The sequence below is a fragment of the Neomonachus schauinslandi genome, chromosome 4, assembly GCF_002201575.2.
Source record: "Neomonachus schauinslandi chromosome 4, ASM220157v2, whole genome shotgun sequence".
NCBI classification, from domain to species: Eukaryota; Metazoa; Chordata; class Mammalia; order Carnivora; family Phocidae; genus Neomonachus; species Neomonachus schauinslandi.
In genome coordinates this window covers 95191240-95204833 of record NC_058406.1, presented here as the reverse complement: position 1 = coordinate 95204833, position 13594 = coordinate 95191240, and the positions used below count along the sequence as shown (strand labels likewise).

The 13594-nt window shown below is 39.6% G+C and overlaps 1 protein-coding gene across 2 annotated transcripts in view; it reads left to right on the top strand.

Annotated features, from left to right (window-relative positions):
* Positions 1-660: 660 nt before the first annotated feature.
* The window catches only part of CSDE1 (cold shock domain containing E1), a 39600-nt gene continuing 26666 nt past the window's right edge, over positions 661-13594 (top strand). For both annotated transcript variants that reach the window (XM_021690149.1, XM_021690148.1), the window contains exons 1-2: positions 661-745; positions 8759-9146. The gene's annotated coding sequence lies outside the window, so the exon portion shown is untranslated. The remainder of the gene's footprint in view (positions 746-8758; positions 9147-13594) is intronic.

The window sequence follows — 13594 nt, the reverse complement described above, 5'->3', positions numbered from 1 at the left end:
TTTTGGTTACTGATTCAGCCTCTTTGATTACCGGATAGACCATGATTATCTTGTGGTGACTGCAAAGGTCAGATGAAGGAGGGGTTTTTTTTGTTGTTGTTGTTGTTTTTTAATGATTATGCTGCCTTGCTCACTCTTGTCCGTCTGTTGCAAGCAGTATAGTTTCTGGGAGACAAAGGTACCACGTAAAACTTCCAAATTACCTTACTAAAAACCTACTCTATACTAATGAAAATTCCAAAATATTATAGCAAACAAGAGGAAAAAAAAGACTTGCACTATGAGGAGAAACTGGGGTTTGAGGTTTCTGTATTATCGCTGAGAAAAAGCGAAATCCTTTATATGACATTCCTGGAAATGCCCTCTAAATTGTTCGCCCTCAAAGTTTACCATGGTCTCGCTGCTTAAGGCATATTCAGGTTTGCAAAAATCAGAGACGCCGAAAGTAACCCCACCCCATGCGTCCCAGCGGAGTCAGTAAACACCGAGATTGCTTCCCGCAGCTCACGGGGGAGGGAATGTAGGGTAACGTGGGCAACCATCTTGGTTGTGGCTAAGAGCAGCGCGCTAGTTGGCCTCACTCAGCCCTCATGCGCAGGCGTATTAGGAGTACACGCCCCCCCCCCCCCGCTTCCCGTGCACGCGCTCGGAGCCCGCAACTCTCGCGAGAGAAGCGAGATTTATTCCTACGTACCGGGCCGTGCTGCTTATGGCGGCGCTGGAGAGGGGGCGCTGAGCTGTTGGGGTGAGTACGACCTCGGGGTCCAATTGTGGGTAGCAAGAAGCCAGGCTAGGGGCAGATGAGAAGACAAAGACTAACGGGAGAGACTTCTGAGTCAAGGTGGGCACTCCTAGAGCTCCGGGCAGGGAAGATCTCACCCTGAATCTCTACCCCGGGCTTTGCCACCTGGCCCCCGTTTAACTGTCTAAGCCTCATGTCAGGCCGCAGAGCCGAAACGAAGAGTCGAGGCCAGGCAGCCGTGCGTGGTGGTGGTGGTGGTGGTGACTACAGTGGGGGGAGGGAGCGAAAATGGAGGCTCCGACCGCAGCCAAGATGGAGGCAGGGGTGCGGGGCTCGGGCGCGGAGGCTGCTGGGAATTGTAGTCTAGCCACTTCCTTCTCTGCGGCTTGGCGGGGGGAACGGGAACTACAAGTCCCGGCGGGCGGGGCGAGGGGGTGGTGGCGCGGTCCTTTGTGTGAAGTTGGAGGAGCCGGAGGTAGAGGGAGAGGGGCCTACTCTCACTCTGGACCCTGTGGTTTACTGTCCGTCACCTGCTTGGGGGTCTGATTACGAGTACCAGAGCGCAGTGCGGTAGTGGCGCCTCCTTTGTGTATGGACTGAGACCCTGCTCCATCTAAATGCTTGGAGACACCGCCTTTCCCCGACCACGTCTGGCACAGTAGCTCAGCTGAAGTGTTATCTTTACTTCCACTCACCTGGAGCTGTCTTGAATCCCCGCACCCAACCTTCCCTTCTTGCTTTCCCTTCGGCTTCTTGAGAAAGGAAACCAGCCCCTAATCTTCGGCACGTGTCTCTTCTCTATCCTGGGGTTAGGGCGTGCGCTATTAGAGCTCAGTGGAGTCGTCCTTACCGCCATCTCTGGCTCTTACGGTGCAAAAGCCTGGTCTACGTTGAGCAATGAACGACTTGGCTTCGTCATTCTGTGTAGAGTTAGTTTTTTGGAGCCCTGGTCGGAGACACTTGAGGTTTTTACCCATCCGATATTTTGTCAATATGAAATTTTAGTGCCACGGTTCTTTTGCTTTAAGATTTTCCTTTAGAAACACCCAGGTGGCTTCTTTCTTCCTTCACTCAAAAGTGAGGCAGGGAACGCTCCCTAAAAACAGCCATCAATCTGCAGACACAAAAGTCTGAACATTGTAGGAGGAGGTAATTGTTTTGCACCTAAAATGAGTGAAAGAATGTGGTCCTCTTTAAAGAGTTTGTGGAGACAGGCTTGGAGAGGGAGGGAGGGAGGACTCCCAAAGGCACTGTGGTGGTTAAATTTCCTTGGATAGACTTTGCTTTTGATGAGAAAGATATATGAACTGGCAGCTCTTGGCCAGAGCCACTGGTCTGTAAAATTCAGGTACCAAGTTACAGCTCGTAAGTTATTCTGTTATCAAAATGCTGAGTAATTTTCATTTTGAGTTTCTAGAAGATAAGCATTCTTAATACTACATTGAAGGGTACTGCAATACCTTGGTGCTTTGGGGGTACTAATGAATAATAGTTATTCTTGGTGTGGGTAAGGAGAGGGTTTATATGCCTGAGTGGACATATACCTGAGTCATAATATCTAGATAAATATTCAACTTTGTTTCTTTTTGTTTCCTTTTAGCCTTAGGCCTGAAATAAAAGAGATGGTAGTAGTTTGAGTAAGATTTTGCAGCTGCTCTGGATGTTTACCGTTGAGATGAGTATTTATAGCAGCTGAGTTGAAAAAGTATGTGAGGCGCAGAAGATATGTTTTCTTTTTTTGTAATTAAGTTCTGACTTACCAAGTATGACCTTTAGAGTGTGGTTGAAAATTCTAGTAAATTTCTAAAAAAAAAAAAAAAAATTCTAGTAAATTTCTACAAATCAAAAATGAGATCATGAAAGCTGACATTTAGTCCTGCTTTATCCCACTTCTGTTTTCCCCTCCATCCATCTAAAGATATACTGTGCAGGGCCATTCAACATTTTTAAAAAATTATTTTAAAATAAAATATACATAACATAGAATTTATCATTTTAATCTTTTTTAAGTGTATGGTTCAGAGTTATTAAATTCATTCACGTTGTGAGGGCCATACTTTTGACAAGGTAGTTGAAACAGATGCTGTTTGGACAGATTTTTTTAAGGTGCTGAACTTTAGGACTGTATTATGAAATAAAATAAAAATCTTGATTTCGTTAAATAAACACAGAATTGACACCTTCTTAGCTTTGTCTTTCCAAAACCAAAAGGGAACCTACTTTGAGATCTTTGACTCAAACTGTCTTATGGAGAGCTGTAAAACTTGTAGGATTTTTCATAATAGAGAATTATAGCCACAAAAAAAAAAAAACAAAAAACACTTTTTTCTAAGACTTCGTGGCTAGAATGTCTCCAGGGGTGAAACTGCTTTGGTAGAAGTGACTTGTTTTCTTGAATTCCATCATTTCTTGATGTTAAATTCTTTTTGCCAAGTCAGGATTTAAAACATTCCTTTGTCTAGATGTTGGATGTTTTCCACTTCCATGTATGAGTACCTGGTTAAAAACAATGCAAAACTTTTTTTCAGTTCATACTGCCAAGCCTAAGGAATTGTGCTACATTTTTCGTTAGGGTTATTAAACTGGAATATGATCTAGGCAGTATTCTGTTCAGAAGTATTGAATGGTAATTTTATTTTTGGGGTGTTTTTATATTTAATATGCCCTTTAATGCTGAGGTAAAACTGTGTAGTTGAAAATAAACTGATCAGCAGTTTCTCCACAGTTAACATGTAGGCTATCCATTGGTTTGTAACTATAGCCAGTAGATAACCAGCTAGTTATTTGCATTTCTGCTTCTCAAATGTAGTATGTACAAGCTCCTGCTGTGGTCAGATTTGCTAGATAACTGCCTCCTTTTATCTCAGAGTCTTCGCCCAGGAACCTTTTGTTTACTATTTATTGGGCATGCCAGTGCCTTTTGCCCTCCTGAGCCTATACTTTCTGTGACCAATATAGTAGCCACTAGCCATGTGTGGCTGTTGTGCATTTAAACTGTGTACATTCTGAATTGAACTGTGTTATAATTGTAAAATAAATATTGGGTTTCAAAGAAAACTTTTTTAGATTGATGACGTATGGAAAGTAACATTTTGGATATATTTGATTAGATTTAATTAAAATTAGTTTCACCTGTTTCTCTCAGCTTTTTTTTATTTGGTAGAGAGCACGCGTGCACAAGCAGGGAGAGCAGCAGGGAGAGGGAGGGAGAAGCAGGCTCTGTGCCGAGCAGGGAGCCCGAGATTCGAGATGCGATATGGGGCTTGATCTCAGGACTCTGAGATCATGACCGGAGCCGAAGGCAGTTGCTTAACTGACTGAGCCACCTAGGCGCCCTGTTTCTCTCAACTTCAGTATGATTACCAGAAAATTTTAAATTACATATATGGCTTGCACTATATTTCTGTTGGGACAGTACTGGTCTGCACTATTCTCTGATTTTGTGTCTGGAACATTCAGCTTCTTACACTGGCATCTGTCCTATTTCAAAGTATTAGTGTATTGTAAAAACAGTTAAGTGATAAATGGATACGTAACCTTAAATGTCTTAATAGCTGTTCAGGTAACTAACAACCCATCATAATTGCTATTACTAAACATACAGAAAGATAGTTGCAGCAATTTGATATTCTTTAATTTCTGCTCAACATGTTGCTGACTTAAATTGGTTAATTATCTGAACTTTATCATTTTCCATAGGTTGTAAAGTAAAAGTGAATTAAAACCTGTTAAGCTTCAGTTATACAGGTTATAGCAAAATATGACATACTTAAACTTGTCTTGAGTTTTAATCAAGAAATATGAAGGAGGAAGTTAGGGTAAGAATATTATTCATACAAAGCAACAGTAGAGAACTTTTTCAGTCCCATGCTGCCTAATTGGATCTTTGCTCTTCTCAAAAAAAAAAAAAAAAAAGGTACTTTCTGAAGAAAGTAAGTTAGGTGGGGAGACTTATAGACTGGTTTAGCCTTTCATTAACATTCTCCCCCAAGTGAGTGCTGTACAAACTCTGAGAATAATTTGTCAAAATGACAGATTTTAAATGGATTGCTGGCCACATAAATTATAGTTCAACACGTATTTAGTGCCTACTGTGTGCCTGGTTTCTAGTAGTCCTTTTGAGGTAAAGCAACGAACTGGGGGGGGGGGGGGAGACTAAATAAAACAGGTGATGATAATTTTAAGACAGGTGAAATAGGAAATGACTAATTGGGTTATCAGTTTAAGGGATTAGCTTTAACTCCCAACTAAAACAATGACATAATAGTTGATAATTAACTAGGGATGATACTGTTTCCAAACTGAGTAGATAAGTTAGCAATCAGGGGACTCTCAGATCAACATTTAAATTGCCTAAGTATTTTAGTTGTTACTCTGTATTTCATGTGACTTAAGTAGCCTTTGGGGGCTAGAGGGAATGCGCTGTGTTCAGAGGGGTAAGGCAGAAGACTTGTCAGTACCACCCATGAATGTTAATAATCTTGGCATGAGTGCATAGCCAATTTTATTAAAATGCACAGTGGGTACTTTTTAAGGGTTTCATTAAGTGTTAATTTGACTGAAAAGTGTTTAGTTTAACCATAGAAATCTCATAGCTGTGAAAGTACTAATGAAGTGAAATTCCACCACTTGGGGTTTTTCATCACAGATGGTGGGTTTGTTTGAGCTTTAATAGATCCTAATAGGCTTCATTAGTGCCCAAGACTGGCTCTGCAATGCTCCAGATTTTAGATTCTGGAAGTCTCATTTCTCTGTTACTATATAGACAGTTCTTAATACAACATCCTACACTAGGTTAATGCAATTCAAGTTTTTCAAGATAGGTTCCCCTCCCCCCATGATATACACAGTATTGTCCTTAGCAGTTTGATGAAATTCTTGCCTGTTTTATCAGATAGCAATTTTGAGGTCTTTGGGTTCGTAAATAGATGTAAGATAGTAAGATTAAACCACTGTATTGAGTCTGTATTTTTATTTATTTTTTAAAGATTTTATTTATTTATTTGAGAGAGAGAATGAGATAGAGCGAGCATGAGAGGGGGAGAGTCAGAGGGAGAAGCAGGCTCCCCGCTGAGCAGGGAGCCCTATGCGGGACTCCATCCTGGGACTCCAGGATCATGACCTGAGCCGAAGGCAGTCGCTTAACCAACTGAGCCACCCAGACGCCCCTTGAGTCTGTATTTTTAAAAGAAGACATTATTTCTTGATGGGATAAATAAGACTATACAGTTAACTAAAACAAAATTTTTAGAAGTTAGTAAAACTGTCTGCACTTAAATTTGGTGTCGTTTTCCTATTATGGATTAACTGCCTCTTTGCTGTTGTAGTTTTGCTATGATTAAGTTTGGCGGTGCTGGATTAGTGCTGAAGGGGGCTGTGATAGATAAACTTGAGTTTGTTTCATAATTGGAGGAACAGGGGCTCCTGGGTGGCTCAGTCGGTTAAGCGGCTGCTTTCAGCTCGGGTCATGATCCTGGGGTCCTGGGATCGAGCCCTACGTCTGGCTCCTTGCTCAGTGGAGAGCCTGCTTCTCCCTCTGCCTGCCACTCTGCCTACTTGTGCTCTTTCTCTGTCGAATAAATAAATAAAATCTTTAAACAACAACAACAAAAAAAATGGAAGAACAAGATACATAAAAACATGAAGTAAAAAAAGGGCAGAAATGATTTGGTATCAGAGAGAATGATGCAGACAATGGGAGTTACTGCCTCACAGTGGAAATTAAGGTAGTAAATCTGTACTGGAATGGTCAAGAAAGACTTCTTTGTCACTTTGAAGATGGCAAAATTATCTTTGTGAGAAGACCCATATATGCACAAAGAAGACTAGAATTCAGGCATCTGCCAGGGGTTATAAGGATTAGGCAGGAAAATAAACCTATCTAGGAGAAGAACTGGAGAGCCGTCAAAAGGTAAAGATGGAAAGGTAGAATAGAGAACATCTTAAATCGTGGTTCTTAAATCCTGGCTGCAAGTCAGAAACACAGGGGCCGGGGCTGGCGGGGGCAGGATAAAATGTACCAACTCCTGGGACCTAACCCTAGTGAAATTAAATTAGAATCTCAAGGTAGGATCCAGGCTTTGATTTTGTGTGTGTGTGTGTGTGTGTGTGTGTTTTAAGTTACCCAGGTAGTTGGGTTGGATGTGCAGCCAGGATTAAGAACTTCCCATCTAGAATGCTGGAAAAATCACTGAAGTTTTGGACAATGAAATGAGATGAAATTGGAATTATAGATTGATCAGTCTGGCGGTGTTATGTGACAGAAAATGAAAAGGGTTGACACTGGAAGTTAGCAGATGTGTTAGATATCTGGACTAAGATACAGTGTCATTTAGGACAAAAGATCTCTTTAAGGAAATATTGATAAGACTTGCAACGTAGGGTGTGGAGGTGGAGTGGAAAGAGTCAAAGATCATAACAGAAGTGGCCCTGCTTCAGGCCAGTTAAATTATTCTTTGAGCGGGGACTGGGCATTAAGTATTTATTAAAACTTCCCAAGTGATTTGTAACCATTGCTCTAAGAAGTATCTAGTCTGGGGAAATAGAATGATCCAAATAAAATCTGAAAGATGGGACAAATGTAATATTTGATATTTGAAATAATAATATAAAGTCAGGGAATGTTAGGTATAGCCCCCCCCACACACACACACAAAACAGCCACAGATCAGCTGTTGATAAGTTTTCATTTTGCATATGTGAAACAAATTTAGAGAGATGAAGTGACTTGTTCATGGCATTTTACTAGGGAGTGTCAGTGAATGAACTTGAGCTCTCCTAATCTATAAACTTACTTCACAAGCTCTGGCCTCTCACCATATAGTCATTCTTTTTTCTGATGTTTTTAAAATAAACACACTATTCAATTTTGACCATTTCTAAAACCAAATCCACCTTTTTCTTCTCCCCATATAGTTTAATATTTCAGTCAGTGTAAAAGAATCATTTTTATGGCCAATATAAAGCACAATTCTGTGGTTTGACTTACAAATATATTTCACTTTCCATCTTTTCTCATCTTAATTGTTTCTTTTTTATAGACATTTCTCATCTATTTCTGGCAACAGCTCAAATGAGATTTCTGTTTTCTTCACTCAGTCATCTCCCATAGGATTTCAACACTTAATACCCTTTCATCAAGAACTAAGGCTCTCTATTTCCCGTTATATCAAGTTGAAATACTTCATAATCTGGCTCCACTATACCTGTCACACCACGTATCCTATTTCACTCTGTTCTGGCCAGACTAGCCTACTGATTCTTCTGAAACAAGCCACATTTGTTGCCACAGTCCTTCATATAATAAACCTCCCTTGATGTCAGGCATAGAAGATCATATACATGGTCCCTGCTTTCAAGGAACTTAGAATTTAGTTGCATACCCTGGCTTGGCTTGTGTGATGTGCCTAGAATACTTGGCTGTTTTATTTCTCTCAAAATTTTGCCTATTTCTCCAAATTAAGTCTCCACCTCTGATTAAAAGCCTTCTCTGACTGTGCTCACCATGTTGCTTCAATGTATATACAATGGTGAATAAACAATAAGTAGTAGTTCTAATATAGGGTATATGAAAATCAGTACTCAGATTAGTTGAGCAAATTATTTTTGGCATTTTGTTCTATATTCTGGTTTTTTTCCACATATGACTTGTTATACGTAAATTACTTGATGGCGGGAACTTCTTTTATATTTTCCACAATACCTACCACAGTGCTAGATGCTTATAAAACACTAGTATTAAATTGAATATTATGTTCTGTAACTTAGAACTTATGGTGTGGGAGTGTCACCAAGGAATGTGAAATTCCCATTTTGAGTGTGACATCAAAGGAGGTGGTATCCATTAGCACTTGAGAGATTCCTCAAATAACATCAAATGAGTGTGCTTCCAAGTTTCCTGCATTACTTGTTTAACCAGTGATTCTAAGTTTATGAAATGAGCCTGTCCCTCTACCCACCCTCTGTCCTGGTTCTTTTATGTAAATTATACTTAATGTCTTCATTTTTTATCTCTAGTATGAAGTGTAACAGAACAGACTTTACCACCTGAAACTGCTGCTTCAAGTTCAGATCAGGCAAGGAACAAACCTCGAAACAACCAACAAGACCAAAGAAGAGTACACTTAAGTTGAAGACACAACACTTGATCTGAAACAAGAAGTTTGTGCCTACTCAACAGCTTTGAAAGAGCACTTCCCAACGCTGCTAGTAGTCTTTGTTTTCTTCAGTGCTGTACTGTGAGATTGCCCGGTGCAGCAGCAGTTGTATTCTTTATTAGCTTGATAGATCATTTTCTCTCGCTCTTTTTTTTTAATACTAGCAACTTTCATCCTTTGAAACGTGTGCTGAAAAAGAAGAATCAGCAAATACTACTGAAAGTGCAATATTTGATTATCACTGCGAGGTAGGTTTATAGTTTTCTGTCCGCAAGAATCAGTTTATAATTTTGGATTTCCTAATAATTTTGGTCAAATATCAAATGTTCTTAATCTGTTCTCCTCTAAAGATATTCTGAAAACAATTTACATTCTCAACTAGTCTGAAAATATCAAAACTAGATTAATTTACTGTCTCTTAGTAAACAATGACAATATTTATGGCCACACTATGGGATTTTTCACACAGGATTACATTTGCTAATACATGTGGCTCTCAATTTATTGGTCTCTTAGAAAGAAAAACTCTCATCTGTACTGTTTAAAAGTTAGGGTTTCAGTTATGGATGCCCTTTGGAGGCTATGTTCAGAGGTCTCTGTAAACGGGTAAAGAAAGCTTAGAAGGGACATTTTAGGTGAGTAGTGCTTTGAGAGAGAAGAGGCTTCTAGTAGCAGCAGCAGATCAGGGAATAAGCAGATTCAGGGAAATTTGAAAGCACATGGTATAAGGTGAGTGAGTCCATTATGAACAGAGTAGGAAATACAGTTTTGTGGGTAGAGAGAGTAATTAGAGTAGGAAATACAGTTTTGTGGGTAAAGGGAGTAATTAGAAAGGGAAGTTTGCTGAAGGCAGGTTCTGAAGGCCCACTGTATTTGACTTTGTTCTGTGGAGAAGTCATCAGGTGTTTATATTTATAAGCAAGGGCTTAATGGGTTTTTTATTTCAAAACAGATAGTTTTATTGCTTCAGATTTTAAAGATACACTTAAAGTTACATATTCAGAAGCGTATCTTTTAAAACAAATGGTGCAGCTTTTAAGGGATAGGCTGAAGATGGGAAGACCTGTTACGAGCAATGGATAGAATATAAGGAAGATAAAAGCCACAGGATAGACAGAGAAAGAGGCAGTAGGTGTTTCAGTGGTAGAAGAAATAGGACTTGATAACCAATTAATTGAATATGAAGATGAGCCTGGAGGGAATTGACCTAGTCTATCCAGTTGTAGAAGTTCAAAACTTTTGTTGTTCATAGGAATAGGGAAGCTTATGTGGGGACTTGCTGAAAGCAAAATATGTTGTGGAAATCTATTGCATTCATTAGATAGTAATTTGAAAATTGAGGAAATATGCTAGCATGGAGTGTTGAACAGTGGTTTTTTGGGGAGGGAGGATTAGGAAAGGCAATTTTCCTTTTTAATCTTTAGGTTTTCTAAAAAAAAAAAAAAGAAAAAGAAAAGCTTGGTATTCAGAAAGGAGTCCTCACTTTATAGGTAATAAATGAAGAAGTGCCAAAGAAGAGAATGTTGAGAGAAATGGGTAGCTAGGAAGGAATACCAAGGAAGATAATTTCAAGGAGGATTTGGTGGTAAACCTTTTTAAAAATGCTGCAGCAATCAAATAGAATGAGGAATGAAAATACTAGGTCATTCCTAGGTTGTTGTCTTATAAAAGCTTCATCACCATTTCAAGAAGCACTTGGGCCTTTAATCTGCAATTTATTTAAAGGTTGATGAGCCTACTATGGTAATGACCTTACTGTGAACCAGAATTACTCCTTAACTGAAAACCACCAATAATAACCAGTTTGTTTATCTCTGTTCCATAAACAGTCAGTCTTAATGCTGTTGTACTATTTGCTTTTTCTGTTTGTTTCTTCATACCTCCTCATCTGATTTTAAAAAATAATTTTAGGCTGTTATAAATTGTGCTGGGTTAGATAAGATAATGCAGATTGAAACTGTACAGTTTTATCTTGACTGTTGAAACGGGTAAAAGACTAGAACTAAAGCTTCAATTTCATTTTACTGAATTGTAGAAATGGATTTAAAGTAGAAGTGCTTTTTTTTAGCCTAATTCTTTGTATTCTGAATATTAGTTTACTACATGAACATTTTTATAAATTTTATTTTTTTAAAGATTTTATTTATTTGAGAGAGCATGAGAGGGGGGAGGGTCAGAGGGAGAAGCAGACTCCCTGCTGAGCAGGGAGCCTGACACAGGACTCCAGGATCATGAACTGAGCCGAAGGCAGTCGCTTAACCGACTGAGCCACCCAGGCGCCCTAAGTTTTATTTTATTTTTTAAAGATTTTATTTGAGAGCGAAAGAGAGCACGAGCTGAGGGGGGAGAGGGAGAAGCTGGACTCCCAGCTGAGCAGGGAGCCTGACGTGGGGCTGGATCCGAGGACTCTGGGATCATGACCTGAGCCAAAGACAAACGCTTAGCCAGACTGAGCCACCCAGGCACCCCTAAAAAATTTTTTTTTTTTTTTTAAGTAAACTCTACCCCCAACGTGGGGCTCAGACTCACGACCTGGAGATCAAGAGTTGCATGCTCCATCCGCTGAGCCAGCCAGGCACCCCAGCGTGACCATTTTTAATATATAAATATATGCACTCATAGCTCAAAATTTACAAAAGATAAATAACAATTGGGGTAGGAGATACAGTAAAACATGTTCTGATTATGTAGTTGTAAAGTATTCCACTTAAAAGGGGTACAGCAAAGGAAATACATCTGATAATACAATAGAACCCCAGATTTTAAAAGGGACTTTTGTAACAGTGGTAAAGGTATTACATAATTAAGAAGGAATAAATATGGGGCCCCTGGGTGGCTGAGTTGTTAAGCATCTGCCTTTGGCTCGGGCCATGATCCCGGGGTCCTGGGATCGAGCCCAGCATCGGGCTCCCTGCTCAGCGGGAAGCCTGCTTCTCCCTCTCCCACTCCCCCTGCTTGTGTTCCCTCTATGGCTGTGTCTTTCTGCCAAATAAATAAAATCTTTCAAAAAAAGAAGAGGAAGGAATAAATATGGGAGACATTGGTCTGAAAAAATATCAAGGAAGAATAAAGCTTCTAAGAAGTTTGGCATGTGAAATGGATTTGTTTGTTCAAGGCAGTCTAAAGGTGACAAAAGGAAAGAAAAGGTGGGAACATTAAAAGAAAACTAAAGCCCCAGATTGAATGAGAATATAACTCTTGTTAACTTTCTAGGAATGTGGTAGTAGTTAGTGGAGACCTATGACCAGGAACTATACAGGTCTTGACTGATTTTCAAAGTCAGGTGTGGGAGCTTCGGAGCTTGCTCTCTATCCCTAGCAAAATCCAAGAGCAAATGAATTTGAAAAAAAAGGCTTTTCAATAAGGACATTTGACAGAGTATCTCATGATACTCTGATATGGTCACTCTGGAGAAATGTAGGTTGGAGTATAATACATTAAAAGGTATTAACTAATGGACTGATTTTCAGAGAGGTTTCTAAGTGTGTGTTGCCAGATTTCTCTCCTTGCCCTGCTTTTGAAAAGGACCTGATTATAAATAGTTCTGTGAGCACTTACGTGCTAAGCACTACTATAAGGCTTTTTAGTGGAAAGCTCATCTAACCATTCCAAAAACCCTGTGAGGTAGGCATTAAGGAAGGGCATAGAAGAATGCTTAAAAAAATCGATTACAAAGCCTAATTTAAAATTATCTCTAAGTTGGAATTGGAACTCCAGGTTAGCCAACAAAGGAATTGTAGCATTCGATTAGCTTTTTCTTCAGGAACAAGATGAGTTACAGAAGCACTAAAAGGAGAAAACCTGATTTTACTAATTAATTTGTTAAGAAATGATGTGGAGGGGCGCCTGAGTGGCTCAGTCATTAAGCGTCTGCCTTCGACTCAGGTCATGATCCCAGAGTCTTGGGATCGAGCCCCACATCTGGCTCCCTGCTCTACGGGAGGCCTGCTTCTCTCTCTCCCACTCCCCTTGCTTGTGTTCCCTCTCTCACTGCGTCTCTCTCTGTCAAATAAATAAATAAAATCTTAAAAAAAAAAATGATGTGGAGATGTTTTACTATACAAAGTTACTGAAACTTAGGTCTGTAAAATCAAACAATCACTCTGCTTTCTTAATGTTTGTCAGGATACAGTAAGAGTAGTAGTAAATTGCACTTTAATGAGTAATTATTTGGAACATCTCCAGAACTTCAGTTATTGAGAAAAACAGTTGCATTCAGAAAACTGAAAGGATCAATGGGAGTTAAGGGAAGGTATGTTTAGATAATACAAAGTCACTTTCTAAAACTGCCTTCAAATGAAATGGGCTACCTTTTCTAGACTAATTCCTTGTCAGTAGCAGCCAAGCAGACTAGGTTAGGAAAAAGGTGGAAGAAACAACTCATGTTGCAAAAAGAAATTACAAAGCACAGAATTTTGATTCCTCCCTGCAGGGGAACTTGGAAACCCCTTAGGCCCCCACTTTACATTTGAGGAAACAATCCTAGAGACGTTCATGTATGAGAAGCAGGACTAAAAGCCGGTCTTTGGATCCTAGTTCTGTGTTCTTCAGGGAACTTTAGTTGATTTCTTGGATTAGGAATTAAGTTTAAATTTGACCTCTGATTCTAACCCTTTTTTTAAAGGGGTGAGTTAACATTGTTAATGACTTGACTTTCCAATTTTAAAAATAAACACATTGAAAAGAGTAGAAAGTT